This window comes from Hemitrygon akajei, chromosome 9 (genome assembly GCF_048418815.1).
Source record: "Hemitrygon akajei chromosome 9, sHemAka1.3, whole genome shotgun sequence".
Lineage (NCBI taxonomy): Eukaryota > Metazoa > Chordata > Chondrichthyes > Myliobatiformes > Dasyatidae > Hemitrygon > Hemitrygon akajei.
Window position 1 is genome coordinate 173,204,473 of NC_133132.1, and position 14,718 is coordinate 173,219,190.

The following is a 14,718-nucleotide window of genomic DNA, read 5'->3' on the forward strand; positions in this document are numbered from 1 at the left end:
GTGGTTCAGTGTAGTTCCTGTCCATTTCCCTGGGGATGGTTCGGTGTAGTTCTTGTCCATTTCCCTGGGGGTGGTTCGGTGTAGTTCCTGTCCATTTCCCTGGGGATGGTTCGGTGTAGTTCCTGTCCATTTCCCTGGGGGGGGGGTGGTTCGGTGTAGTTCCTATCCATTTTCCTGGGGGTGGTACGGTGTAGTTCTTGTCCGTTTCCCTGGGGTGGGGGTGGTTCGGTGTAGTTCCTTTCCATTTCCCTGGGGGGGTGGGGGTTACAGTGTAGTTCTTGTCCATTTCCCTGGGGGTTGTTCGGTGTAGTTCCTGTCCATTTTCTGGGGGGTGGTACGGTGTAGTTCTTGTCCGTTTCCCTGGGGTGGGGGTGGTTCGGTGTAGTTCCTGTCCATTTCCCTGGGGGTGGTACGGTGTAGTTCCTGTCCATTTCCCTGGGGGGGGGGAGTTACAGTGCAGTTCTTGTCCATTTCCCTGGGGGTGGTTCGGTGTAGTTCCTGTCCATTTCCCTGTGGTGGTGGTTCGGTGTAGTTCCTGTCCATTTCCCTGGGGGTGGTACGGTGTAGTTCCTGTCCATTTCCCTGGGGGGGGGGAGTTACAGTGTAGTTCTTGTCCATTTCCCTAGGGGTGGTTCGGTGTAGTTCCTGTCCATTTCCTGGGGATGGTTCGGTGTAGTTCTTGTCCATTTCCCTGGGGGTGGTTCGGTGTAGTTCCTTTCCATTTCCCTGGGGATGGTTCGGTGTAGTTCCTTTCCATTTCCCTGGGGATGGTTCGGTGTATTTCCTGTCCATTTCCCTGGGGGGGGGGGTGGTTACAGTGTAGTTGTTGTACATTTCCCTGGGGGTGGTTCGGTGTAGTTCCTGTCCATTTCCCTGGGCATGGTTCGGTATAGTTCCTGTCCATTTCCCTGCGGGGGTGGAGTTACAGTGTAGTTCTTGTCCATTTCCCTGGGGGTGTTACGGTGCAGTTCCTGTCCATTTCCCTGGGGGTGGTACAGTGTAGCTCCTGTCCATTTCCCTGGGGAGGGCTACAGTATAATTCTTGTCCATTTCCGGGGAGGGGGGTGATACGGTGTAGTTCTTGTGCATTTCCCTGGGGGTGGCACGGTGTAGCTCCTGTCCATTTCACTGGGGTGGGTTACAGTGTAGTTCTTTTCCATTTCCCTGGGGGTGGTTCGTGTAGTTCTTGTCCATTTCCCTGGGGGGGTGGTTCGGTGTAGTTCTTGACCATTTCCCTGGGGGGGTGATACCGTGTAGTTCTTGTGCATTTCCTTGGGGGGGGGGGTGATACGGTGTAGTTCTTGTCTATTTCCCTATGGGTAGTATGGTGTACCTCTTGTCCATTTCCCTGGGGGGGGGTGGTACGGTGCAGTTCCTGTCCATTTCCCTGGTGGGGGGGTGGTTCGGTGTAGTTCCTATCCATTTTCCTGGGGGTGGTACGGTGTAGTTCTTGTCCGTTTCCCTGGGGTGGGGGTGGTTCAGTGTAGTTCCTGTCCATTTCCCTGGGGGTGGTACGGTGTAGTTCCTGTCCATTTCCCTGGGGGGGGGAGTTACAGTGTAGTTCTTGTCCATTTCCCTTTGGGTGGTTCAGTGTAGTTCCTGTCCATTTCCCTGGGGATGTTTCGGTGTAGTTCTTGTCCATTTCCCTGGGGGTGATTCGATGTAGATCCTGTCCATTTCCCTGGGGATGGTTCGGTGTAGTTCCTGTCCATTTCCCTGGGGGGGGTGGTTCGGTGTAGTTCCTATCCATTTTTCTGGGGGTGGTACGGTGTAGTTCTTGTCCGTTTCCCTGGGGTGGTGGTGGTTTGGTGTAGTTCCTTTCCATTTCCCTGGGGGGGGGGGGGTTACAGTGTAGTTCTTGTCCATTTCCCTGGGGGTGGTTCGGTGTAGTTCCTGTCCATTTTCCTGGGGGTGGTACGGTGTAGTTCTTGCCCGTTTCCCTGGGGTGGGGGTGGTTCGGTGTAGTTCCTGTCCATTTCCCTGGGGGTGGTACGGTGTAGTTCCTGTCCATTTCCCTGGGGGGGGGGAGTTACAGTGTAGTTCTTGTCCATTTCCCTGGGGGTGGTTCGGTGTAGTTCCTGTCCATTTCCCTTGGGATGGTTCGGTGTAGTTCCTGTCCATTTCCTGGGGATGGTTCGGTGTAGTTCTTGTCCATTTCCCTGGGGGTGGTTCGGTGTAGTTCCTGTCCATTTCCCTGGCGGGGGGGCGGGGGGTTTACAGTGCAGTTCTTGTCCATTTCCCTGGGGGTGGTTCGGTGTAGTTCCTGTCTATTTTCCTGAGGGTGGTACGGTGTAGTTCTTGTCCGTTTCCCTGGGGTGGGGGTGGTTCGGTGTAGTTCCTGTCCATTTTCCTGGGGGTGGTACGGTGCAGTACCTGTCCATTTCCCTGGGGGAGGGAGTTACAGTGTAGTTCTTGTCCATTTCCCTGGGGGTGGTTCGGTGTAGTTCCTGTCCATTTCCCTTGGGGTGGTACGGTGTAGTTCCTGTCCATTTCCCTGGGGGGGGGGGGGTTACCGTGTAGTTCCTGTCCATTTCCCTGGGGGGGTGGTTCGGTGTAGTTCTTGTCCATTTCCCTGGGGTGGGGGTGGTTCGGTGTAGTTCCTGTCCATTTCCCTGGGGGGGGGGTGGTACGGTGCAGTTCCTGTCCATTTCCCTGGGGGGGGGGTTACAGTGTAGTTCTTGTCCATTTCCCTGGGGTGGGGGTGGTTCGGTGTATTTCCTGTCCATTTCCCTGGGGATGGTTCGGTGTAGTTCCTGTCCATTTCCCTGGAGGGGGGTGGTACGGTGTAGTTCTTGTCCATTTCCCTGGAGGGGGGTGGTACGGTGTAGTTCTTGTCCATTTCCCTGGAGGGGGGTGGTACGGTGTAGCTCCTGTCCATTTCCCTGGGGGGGGGGGTGGAGTTACAGTGTAGTTCCTGTCCATGTCCCTGGGAGGGGGGGTTCGGTGTAGTTCTTGTCCATTTCCCTGGGGTGGGGTTGGTACGGTGTAGCTCCTGTCCATTTCCCTGGGGGTTGGGGGTTACAGTGTAGTTCTTGTCCATTTCCCTATGGGTGGTTCGTTGTAGTTCTTGTCCATTTCCCTGGGGTGGGGGGTGGTTCGGTGTAATTCTTGTCCATTTCCCTGGGGGGGGGGGTGATACAGTGTAGTTCTTGTCCATTTCCCTATGGGTGGTACGGTGTAGTTCCTGTCCATTTCCCTATGGGTTTTTCGGTGTAGTTCCTGTCCATTTCCCTGGGGGTGGTGGTACAGTGTAGTTCCTGTCCATTTCCCTGGAGGGGGTGGTATGGTGTAGCTCCTGTCCATTTCCCTGGGGGGGGTTACAGTGTAGTTCTTGTCCATTTCCCTGGGGGTGGTTCGGTGTAGATAGATAGATAGATACTTTATTCATCCCCATGGGGAAATTCAACTTTTTTTTCCAATGTCCCATACACTTGTTGTAGCAAAACTAATTACATACAATACTTAACTCAGTAAAAAAATATGATATGCATCTAAATCACTATCTTAAAAAGCATTAGTAATAGCTTTTAAAAAGTTCTTAAGTCCTGGCGGTAGAATTGTAAAGCCTAATGGCATTGGGGAGTATTGACCTCTTCATCCTGTCTGAGGAGCATTGCATCGATAGTAACCTGTCGCTGAAACTGCTTCTCTGTCTCTGTATGGTGCTGTGTAGAGGATGTTCAGAGTTTTCCATAATTGACCGTAGCCTACTCAGCGCCCTTCGCTCAGCTACTGATGTTAAACTCTCCAGCACTTTGCCCACAACAGAGCCCGCCTTCCTTACCAGCTTATTAAGACGTGAGGCGTCCCTCTTCTTAATGCTTCCTCCCCAACACGCCACCACAAAGAAGAGGGCGCTCTCCACAACTGACCTATAGAACATCTTCAGCATCTCACTACAGACATTGAATGACGCCAACCTTCTAAGGAAGTACAGTCGACTCTGTGCCTTCCTGCACAAGGCATCTGTGTTGGCAGTCCAGTCTAGCTTCTCGTCTAACTGTACTCCCATATACTTGTAGGTCTTAACCTGCTCCACACATTCTCCATTAATGATCACTGGCTCCATATGAGGCCTAGATCTCCTAAAGTCCTCCACCATCTCCTTGGTCTTGGTGATATTGAGACGCAGGTAGTTTGAGTTGCACCATATCACATAATGGAGTTCCTGTCCATTTCCCTGGGGATGGTTCGGTATAGTTCCTGTCCATTTCCCTGGGGGGGGGTGATACGGTGTAGTCTTGTCCATTTCCCTGGGGGGGGTGGTACGGTGTATTTCCTGTGCATTTCCTTGGAGGGGGGTGGTACGGTGTAGCTCCTGTCCAATTCCCTGGGGGGGGGGGGTTACAGTGTAGTTCTTGTCCAATTCCCTGGGGGGGTGGTTCGGTGTAGTTCTTGTCCATTTCCAATGGGGGGGGATGATACGGTGTAGTTCTTGTGCATTTCCCTGGGGGTGGCACGGTGTAGTTCCTGTCCATTTCCCTGGGGGGGGTGGTACGGTGCAGTTCCAGTCCATTTCCCTGGGGGGGGGGTGGTTCGGTGTAGTACCTGTCCATTTTCCTGGGGGGCGTGGTTCGGTGTAGTTCCTGTCCATTTCCCTGGGGGTGGTACCGTGTAGTTCTTGTCCATTTCCCTGGGGGTGGTACGGTGTAGTTCCTGTCCATTTCCCTGGAGGGGTGTGGTACGGTGTAGCTCCTGTCCATTTCGCTGGGGGTGGCACGGTGTAGTTCTTGTCCATTTCCCTGGGGTGGGGGGTGGTTCGGTGTAGTTCCTGTCCATTTCCCTGGGGGTGGTACGGTGTAGTTCTTGTCCATTTCCCTGGGGGTGGTACAGTGTAGTTCTTGTCCATTTCCCTGGGGTGGGGTGGTTCGGTGTAGTTCCTGTCCATTTCGCTGGGGGTGGCACGGTGTAGTTCTTGTCCATTTCCCTGGAGTGTGGTGGTTTGGTGTAGTTCCTGTCCATTTCCCTGGGGGTGGTTCGGTGTAGTTCCTGTCCATTTCCCTGGGGGGGGGTTGTTACAGTGTAGTTCTTGTCCATTTCCCTGGGGTAGGGGTGGTACGGTGTAGTTCCTGTCCATTTCCCTGGGGATGGTTCGGTGTAGTTCTTGTCCATTTCCCTGGGGGTGGTTCGGTGTAGTTCCTGTCCATTTCCCTGGAGGGGTGTGGTACGGTGTAGTTCCTGTCCATTTCGCTGGGGGTGGCACGGTGTAGTTCTTGTCCATTTCCCTGGGGTGGGGTGGTTCAGTGTAGTTCCTGTCCATTTCCCTGGGGATGGTTCGGTGTAGTTCCTGTCCATTTCCCTGGGGGGGGGTTGTTACAGTGTAGTTCCTGTCCATTTCCCTGGGGGTGGGTTACAGTGTAGTTCTTGTCCATTTCCCTGGGGGGGGGGGGGTACAGTGTAGTTCTTGTCCATTTCCCTGGGGGTGGTTCGGTGTAGTTCCTGTCCATTTCCCTGGGGATGGTTCGGTGTAGTTCCTGTCCATTGCCCTGGGGTGGGGGTGGTACAGTGTAGTTCTTGTCCATTTCCCTGGGGGGGGGTACAGTGTAGTTCTTGTCCATTTCCCTGGGGGTGGTACGGTGCAGTTCCTGTCCATTTCCCTGGGGGTGGTACGGTGTAGTTCTTGTCCATTTCCCTATGGGTAGTATGGTGTACCTCTTGTCCATTTCCCTGGTGGGGGGGTGGTTCGGTGTAGTTCCTATCCATTTTCCTGGGGGTGGTACGGTGTAGTTCTTGTCCGTTTCCCTGGGGTGGGGGTGGTTCAGTGTAGTTCCTGTCCATTTCCCTGGGGTGGTACGGTGTAGTTCCTGTCCATTTCCCTGGGGGGGGGGAGTTACAGTGTAGTTCTTGTCCATTTCCCTGGGGGTGGTTCAGTGTAGTTCTTGTCCATTTCCCTGGGGGATGTTTCGGTGTAGTTCTTGTCCATTTCCCTGGGGGTGGTTCGCTGTAGATCCTGTCCATTTCCCTGGGGATGGTTCGGTGTAGTTCCTGTCCATTTCCCTGGGGGGGGGGTGGTTCGGTGTAGTTCCTATCCATTTTTCTGGGGGTGGTACGGTGTAGTTCTTGTCCGTTTCCCTGGGGTGGTGGTGGTTTGGTGTAGTTCCTTTCCATTTCCCTGGGGGGGGGGGTTACAGTGTAGTTCTTGTCCATTTCCCTGGGGGTGGTTCGGTGTAGTTCCTGTCCATTTTCCTGGGGGTGGTACGGTGTAGTTCTTGCCCGTTTCCCTGGGGTGGGGGTGGTTCGGTGTAGTTCCTGTCCATTTCCCTGGGGGTGGTACGGTGTAGTTCCTGTCCATTTCCCTGGGGGGGGGGGAGTTACAGTGTAGTTCTTGTCCATTTCCCTGGGGGTGGTTCGGTGTAGTTCCTGTCCATTTCCCTTGGGATGGTTCGGTGTAGTTCCTGTCCATTTCCTGGGGATGGTTCGGTGTAGTTCTTGTCCATTTCCCTGGGGGTGGTTCGGTGTAGTTCCTGTCCATTTCCCTGGCGGGGGGGCGGGGGGTTTACAGTGCAGTTCTTGTCCATTTCCCTGGGGGTGGTTCGGTGTAGTTCCTGTCTATTTTCCTGAGGGTGGTACGGTGTAGTTCTTGTCCGTTTCCCTGGGGTGGGGGTGGTTCGGTGTAGTTCCTGTCCATTTTCCTGGGGGTGGTACGGTGCAGTACCTGTCCATTTCCCTGGGGGAGGGAGTTACAGTGTAGTTCCTGTCCATTTCCCTGGGGATGGTTCGGTGTAGTTCTTGTCCATTTCCCTGGGGATGGTTCGGTGTAGTTCCTGTCCATTTCCCTGGGGGGGGGGTGGAGTTACAGTGTAGTTCCTGTCCATGTCCCTGGGGTGGGGGTGGTTCGGTGTAGTTCCTGTCCATTTCCTTGGGGTGGGGGTGGTTCGGTGTAGTTCCTGTCCATTTCCCTGGGGGGGGTGGCTCAGTGTAGTTCTTGTCCATTTCCCTATGGGTAGTACGGTGTAGCTCCTGTCCATTTCCCTGGGGGGGGGTTACAGTGTAGTTCCTGTCCATTTCCCTGGAGGGGGGTGGTACGGTGTAGCTCCTGTCCATTTACCTGGGGGGGGGGGGGGGTTACAGTGTAGTTCTTGTCCATTTCCCTGGGGATGGTACGGTGTAGCTCCTGTCCATTTCCCTGGGGGTTGGGGGTTACAGTGTAATTCTTGTCCATTTCCCTATGGGTGGTTCGTTGTAGTTCTTGTCCATTTCCCTGGGGTGGGGGTGGTTCGGTGTAATTCTTGTCCATTTCCCTGGGGGGGGGGGGTGATACAGTGTAGTTCTTGTCCATTTCCCTATAGGTGGTACGGTGTAGTTCCTGTCCATTTCCCTATGGGTTTTTCGGTGTAGTTCCTGTCCATTTCCCTGGGGGTGGTGGTACAGTGTAGTTCCTGTCCATTTCCCTGGAGGGGGGTGGTATGGTGTAGCTCCTGTCCATTTCCCTGGGGGGGTTTACAGTGTAGTTCTTGTCCATTTCCCTGGGGGTGGTTCGGTGTAGATAGATAGATAGATACTTTATTCATCCCCATGGGGAAATTCAACTTTTTTTTCCAATGTCCCATACACTTGTTGTAGCAAAACTAATTACATACAATACTTAACTCAGTAAAAAAATATGATATGCATCTAAATCACTATCTTAAAAAGCATTAGTAATAGCTTTTAAAAAGTTCTTAAGTCCTGGCGGTAGAATTGTAAAGCCTAATGGCATTGGGGAGTATTGACCTCTTCATCCTGTCTGAGGAGCATTGCATCGATAGTAACCTGTCGCTGAAACTGCTTCTCTGTCTCTGTATGGTGCTGTGTAGAGGATGTTCAGAGTTTTCCATAATTGACCGTAGCCTACTCAGCGCCCTTCGCTCAGCTACTGATGTTAAACTCTCCAGCACTTTGCCCACAACAGAGCCCGCCTTCCTTACCAGCTTATTAAGACGTGAGGCGTCCCTCTTCTTAATGCTTCCTCCCCAACACGCCACCACAAAGAAGAGGGCGCTCTCCACAACTGACCTATAGAACATCTTCAGCATCTCACTACAGACATTGAATGACGCCAACCTTCTAAGGAAGTACAGTCGACTCTGTGCCTTCCTGCACAAGGCATCTGTGTTGGCAGTCCAGTCTAGCTTCTCGTCTAACTGTACTCCCATATACTTGTAGGTCTTAACCTGCTCCACACATTCTCCATTAATGATCACTGGCTCCATATGAGGCCTAGATCTCCTAAAGTCCTCCACCATCTCCTTGGTCTTGGTGATATTGAGACGCAGGTAGTTTGAGTTGCACCATATCACATAATGGAGTTCCTGTCCATTTCCCTGGGGATGGTTCGGTATAGTTCCTGTCCATTTCCCTGGGGGGGGGGGGGTGATACGGTGTAGTCTTGTCCATTTCCCTGGGGGGGGTGGTACGGTGTATTTCCTGTGCATTTCCTTGGAGGGGGGTGGTACGGTGTAGCTCCTGTCCAATTCCCTGGGGGGGGGGGGGTTACAGTGTAGTTCTTGTCCAATTCCCTGGGGGGGTGGTTCGGTGTAGTTCTTGTCCATTTCCAATGGGGGGGGATGATACGGTGTAGTTCTTGTGCATTTCCCTGGGGGTGGCACGGTGTAGTTCCTGTCCATTTCCCTGGGGGGGGTGGTACGGTGCAGTTCCAGTCCATTTCCCTGGGGGGGGGGGGTGGTTCGGTGTAGTACCTGTCCATTTTCCTGGGGGCGTGGTTCGGTGTAGTTCCTGTCCATTTCCCTGGGGGTGGTACCGTGTAGTTCTTGTCCATTTCCCTGGGGGTGGTACGGTGTAGTTCCTGTCCATTTCCCTGGAGGGGTGTGGTACGGTGTAGCTCCTGTCCATTTCGCTGGGGGTGGCACGGTGTAGTTCTTGTCCATTTCCCTGGGGTGGGGGTGGTTCGGTGTAGTTCCTGTCCATTTCCCTGGGGGTGGTACGGTGTAGTTCTTGTCCATTTCCCTGGGGGTGGTACAGTGTAGTTCTTGTCCATTTCCCTGGGGTGGGGTGGTTCGGTGTAGTTCCTGTCCATTTCGCTGGGGGTGGCACGGTGTAGTTCTTGTCCATTTCCCTGGAGTGTGGTGGTTTGGTGTAGTTCCTGTCCATTTCCCTGGGGGTGGTTCGGTGTAGTTCCTGTCCATTTCCCTGGGGGGGGGTTGTTACAGTGTAGTTCTTGTCCATTTCCCTGGGGTAGGGGTGGTACGGTGTAGTTCCTGTCCATTTCCCTGGGGATGGTTCGGTGTAGTTCTTGTCCATTTCCCTGGGGGTGGTTCGGTGTAGTTCCTGTCCATTTCCCTGGAGGGGTGTGGTACGGTGTAGTTCCTGTCCATTTCGCTGGGGGTGGCACGGTGTAGTTCTTGTCCATTTCCCTGGGGTGGGGTGGTTCAGTGTAGTTCCTGTCCATTTCCCTGGGGATGGTTCGGTGTAGTTCCTGTCCATTTCCCTGGGGATGGTTCGGTGTAGTTCCTGTCCATTTCCCTGGGGGTGGGTTACAGTGTAGTTCTTGTCCATTTCCCTGGGGGGGGGGTACAGTGTAGTTCTTGTCCATTTCCCTGGGGGTGGTTCGGTGTAGTTCCTGTCCATTTCCCTGGGGATGGTTCGGTGTAGTTCCTGTCCATTGCCCTGGGGTGGGGGTGGTACAGTGTAGTTCTTGTCCATTTCCCTGGGGGGGGTACAGTGTAGTTCTTGTCCATTTCCCTGGGGGTGGTACGGTGCAGTTCCTGTCCATTTCCCTGGGGGTGGTACGGTGTAGTTCTTGTCCATTTCCCTATGGGAAATGGGTGTTGTTCTTGTCCATTTCCCTGGGGGGGGGGGGGTTCCTGTATAGTTCTTGTCCATTTCCCTGGCGGTGATACAGTGTGGTCTTTGACAATTTCCCTCTACTGTCACATCTCTATGTTTTCTCAGTTGCATGAAGTGTTGGTTCTCAAATTCGACCCCTTGGTTATGGTATATTCATGATGAACACCCACACATCAGGACAAAGTTATTGAAAAGATGGTGAGTGACCATTTTTCCTGTCTTCAAGGTCATGGTGTATGCCTGTGCAAATCGTGTAAAATGGTCGATAAACACCAGAATGGACTTATCTCCACCCTTGCACTTGTTTAGGTGAAGAAAGTCAACTGAGGCAAGTTCAAATGTCTGCGTTATCACGATGCTCTCGAGTCATCTTTTGTTTCCCAACATGGTGTCTTTAGCTTCAGACACGTACACGTACATACCCTTAGCGCATGGTGCTGCTCAATGGCCCTCTACACGTGAGGCCAGAAACGTCTCTCTCTTACCAGAGCTTCATTTCGTAGTTTTCCAATGAAGGATAACATCCTCATCCGATACTAATTTATCCCACTCTTGCAGAAAGCACTGGCTCGCTTGCTTCATGCCTGTATTTAAGGCTTCAAACCGGAGCGTACAAACTCAATTACCATTTTGATGTCACCACCCTCTGCCTGTGCTTAGCGGATCTCTCTCCTGGACAGTGGTAGAACAAGTCGACATTTACTGTGTCTAACTGCACAGATACTGCAATGGATCAGGTATGTCTGCACTTTGCCTTTACTTCAATGGCTGGACTGTGGTTTCCACTGAGCTGGACAAGAGTGCTTCCATGCACTCACTCATAGTCGTTTCCATGGCTACTGCCATTCGGGACAAAGAGTCAGCATCAACAATCTCTTTCTCACTCATAGTCGTTTCCATGGATACCAGCATTCAGAACAAAGAGTCAGCATGAGCATTTTCTTTTCCTGGGTGATAATGGATAGTTGATAGAAATCGGCCAGTTCAGCAACCCATCTATTTCCAGTGCCATTCAACTTTGCTGAAGACAGAACATACGTGAGGGGGTTGTTGTCACTGTAAACTGTGAATGGTGGGGCATAGTACAGGTAATCCCTAAATTTTTCAGTAATTGGCCAAGGCAACAAATTCCAATTTCCTGCTGTGTAATTGGTAGCTTTTTTTTCTGCATTTGTCAATGTCTGCAAGAGGCTAACTCTCAATTTGCCATCTTGCTTCATACAGGACTGCTCACAACCCCTGATTAGAGGCATCAACATGGAGAATGAATGGTTGTGCCAGGTCTGAGAATCACAGCACAGGTGCTATACCAGGCAGTCAATCAGCTTCTCCAAAGTTTCTTGATGTGTCGCTGTCCAAGTGATCGGTTTGCAAGAGGGCATACAGTTCCTCTTCTTATTTGTCTCTCTGGTGCTACCCCTACTGAGCTGATTTTGGTGATCTCTGCTGCCAATAGTAGCATAATAGACACTGAATCTTTTTCAGTTTCTCACTGTGCCTGACCTCTTTCAGTACTGTTGCTGCCACTGTGTCTGCAGGATCCATCCAATTTCTCTCTGCAGACACAATTCTCCCCAGGAAGCAAACCATAGCCTTGAAGAACTCACCCTTGCTGGTTTTAAGTTTCAATCCATGAACCTGTATTTGCTGTAGAACCCTTCTCACTGCATCAACATGCTCATCGAAGGTCTTAGTGAACACCAGTGTGTCATCCAGGTACAGTACATAGACTTCAACTCTTAATCCTTCAAGGCACTCCTGCATGAAATGGTAGACTGCGGGCACTTTCATGAGTCCAAAAGGAATTCAAACCCATTCATACAAGCCTCAGGGGGTTATGAAAGCTGTTAGTGGCCTGCTTTCCTTCATCATGAATCCCTGCTGGCATTCTTTCCCCAGCAAGAACCAACCGTTACTCTCTTAGCTGTCCGTAATGTCTTGCACTCATGGAATGGGCTGGTGGTCAGGAATAGTCTTCTTATTCAGGCCCATATAATCAATACAGAGACGAAGGCTTCCATCTTTCTTTCTGACGCACACGATTGGTAAGGCGAATTAGATTTCTTAGTCAACCCATGGACGATTGTTTCTTGTAAGTAATCCCTCATTTCGATGTAGAGGGGTTTTGGAACTGAAATATCAGAGTGAGCAACAGTTCATCATCTTTGAGAGAGATGCTCAGCTGCAAACCTTTGATACCATAAGACCATAAGATATAGGAACAGAATTAGGCCATTTGGCCCATTGAGTCTGCTCCACCATTTCACCATGGCTGATCCATTTTTCTCCTCAGCCCCAATCTCCTACCTTCTCTCCATATCTCTTCATGCCCAGATCAAAAAGGAATCTATCAATCTCTGCCTTAAACATACATAAAGACTTAATTTCCACAGCTGCCTGTAGCAAAGAATTCCACAGGTCACCACTCTCTGGTTAAAGAAATCCCTCCTCATCTCTGTTCTAAAAGGACATCCCTCTATTCTGAGGCTGTGTCCTCTGGGTCTTAGACTCCCCCACCACAGGAAACATCATCTTCACATCCACTCAATCAAGACCTTTCACTGTTCGATAAGTTTCAATGAGATCACCTCTCATTCTTCTGAATTCCTGTGAACACAGGCCCAGAGACATCAAATCATCAAATACTCTTCATATGACAAGCCATTCATTCCTGGAATCATTTTCATGAACCTCCTTTGAACCCTCTCTAGCTTCAGCATATGACCATTCACTTCCCAACACTATCATTTCATTGCATCTGCCATTTCTTTGCCCATTCTCCTGATCTGGCTAAGTACTTCGGTAGCCTCTCTACTTCCTCAAAACTACTTGCCCCTACACCTATCTTCATTGCAAACTTTGTAACAAAATCATCAATTCCGTCATTCTAGCCAATGATATATAACTTAAAAAGAACTGGTCCCAACCCAGACCTCTGCAGAACATCACTAGGTGCCGGCAGCCAGTCAGAAAAGGCTCCCTTTATTCCCACTATTTGCCTCCAGCCAATCAGCCACTGCTTTATCGCTAGAATCTTTCCTGTAATATCATCGGCTCGTAGCTTGTTAAGCAACCTCATTTGTGACAACTTGTCAAAGGCCTTCTAAAAATCCAAGTACACAATATCAACTGATACTCCTTCATCTATCCTGCTTGTTACTTCTTCAAAAAATTCCAACAGATTTGTCAGGCAAGATTTTTCCCTGAGGAAACCATGCTGACTACAGCCTATTTTATAATTTGCCTTCAAGTACCCTAAGACCTCATCCTTAATAATTGACTCCAAAATTTTCCCAACCACTGAGGTGAGGTGAACTGGCCTATAGTTTCCTTTCTTCTGCCTCTTAAAGAGTGGAGTGACATTTGCAATTTTCCAGTCCTCTGGAACCATTCCAGAATCTAATGATTCTTAAAAGATCATTACTAATGTCTCCACAATCTCTTCAGCCACATCTTTCAGAACTCTAGGGTGTGCACCATCTGGTCCAGGTGACTTATCTACCTTCAGAACCTTTCAGTTTCCCAAGAAACTTCTCTCCAGTTATGGTAACTTCACACATTTCATGCCCCTGACACCTGGAGCTTCCAGCATTCTGTTAGTGTTTCCACAATGAAGGCTAAAGTAAAATACTTATTCAGTTCATCCACTATTTTGTTGTCCCCCATTACTACCTCTTCAGTATCATTTTCCAGTAGTCCAATATCCACTCTGCCTCTCTTTAAATATCTGAAGAAATCTGATGTGTAACACTTACCCAACAGGCTGGTATATGTCTAGGGGAAAAGGAGATCCAGCCACTCACCAACCCCACCTCCCGTACACACAGGTGCTGTGAGAATCAAGTTTATGCCGCGCGTACCACACAATATCAAACTCACACCAGATACCGGTACAGAATACACTTTAAAGATTTTACTAAAACTAAAAGAGTACTAGGCAATACAGTATATATGAAGGAAAAGAAAATAAAGCAGAAGGTGCCAACTTATCAAAGTTCAGTCAGTTTAGTGCACATCGTTGGAGCTCAACCATCGAACCATTCGACCCCTTGTCGCTTGCCTCCAACCTCCACGTCTTCGCACCTGGGACCACCCCGGTGGTCGACCGAGCAGTGCAGCGCACGTCCACCTTCCTCGACGTCTCCTTCCCGCCTCCCCTGAAAAGACCGCGAAACCCCCCAAGCTCCCAGCCCCACAAGACAAAATAACATTCCCCATTGGTTAACAAATGAATACAATCCCTATATCAGCAAGTCCAAAGCTAAACAACTGCGAGAAAAAAACACTTATTAGACATAAAAGCATTCCTACTCTAGCAAACCAAAGAAGCCATTTTGATTACATACACAGTACATTGTACAGATGTATCTGAAGAAACTTTTGGTATCCTCTTCAATATCATCGCCTAGCATCATCTTTCACTTTCCAGCTTTACCTTCTTAATTACTTTTTTAGTTGCCTTTTGCTGGTTTCTAAAAGCTTCACAATCCTCTAACTTCTCACTGATCTTTGCTCTATTATGTGCCCTCTCTTTGGTTTTAATTTTGGCTTTGACTTCTCTTCTTAGCCATGGTTGTGTCATCTTTCCTTCAGAATACTTCTTCCTCTTTGGGATGTATGTCTCCTGAGCCCTCCAATTCGCTTCCAGAAATTCCAGCCATTGCTGCTTTGCCGTCAACACTGCCAGTGTTCTTTTCCCATCAATTCTGGCCAACTTCACTCTCGTGCCTCTGTAATTCCCTTTGCTCCACTGTACATCTGTACACTGATACATCTGACTTCAGTTTCTCCGCAGATTTTAGGTTGAATTCAATTATATCATGATCATTCTCCCCCGCAGGGTTCTTTTACCTTAAGCTCTCAAATCAGTTCTGTTTCATTGCACAACACCCAATCCAGAATAGCTGATCCTCTAGCGGGCTCAACCAGGAG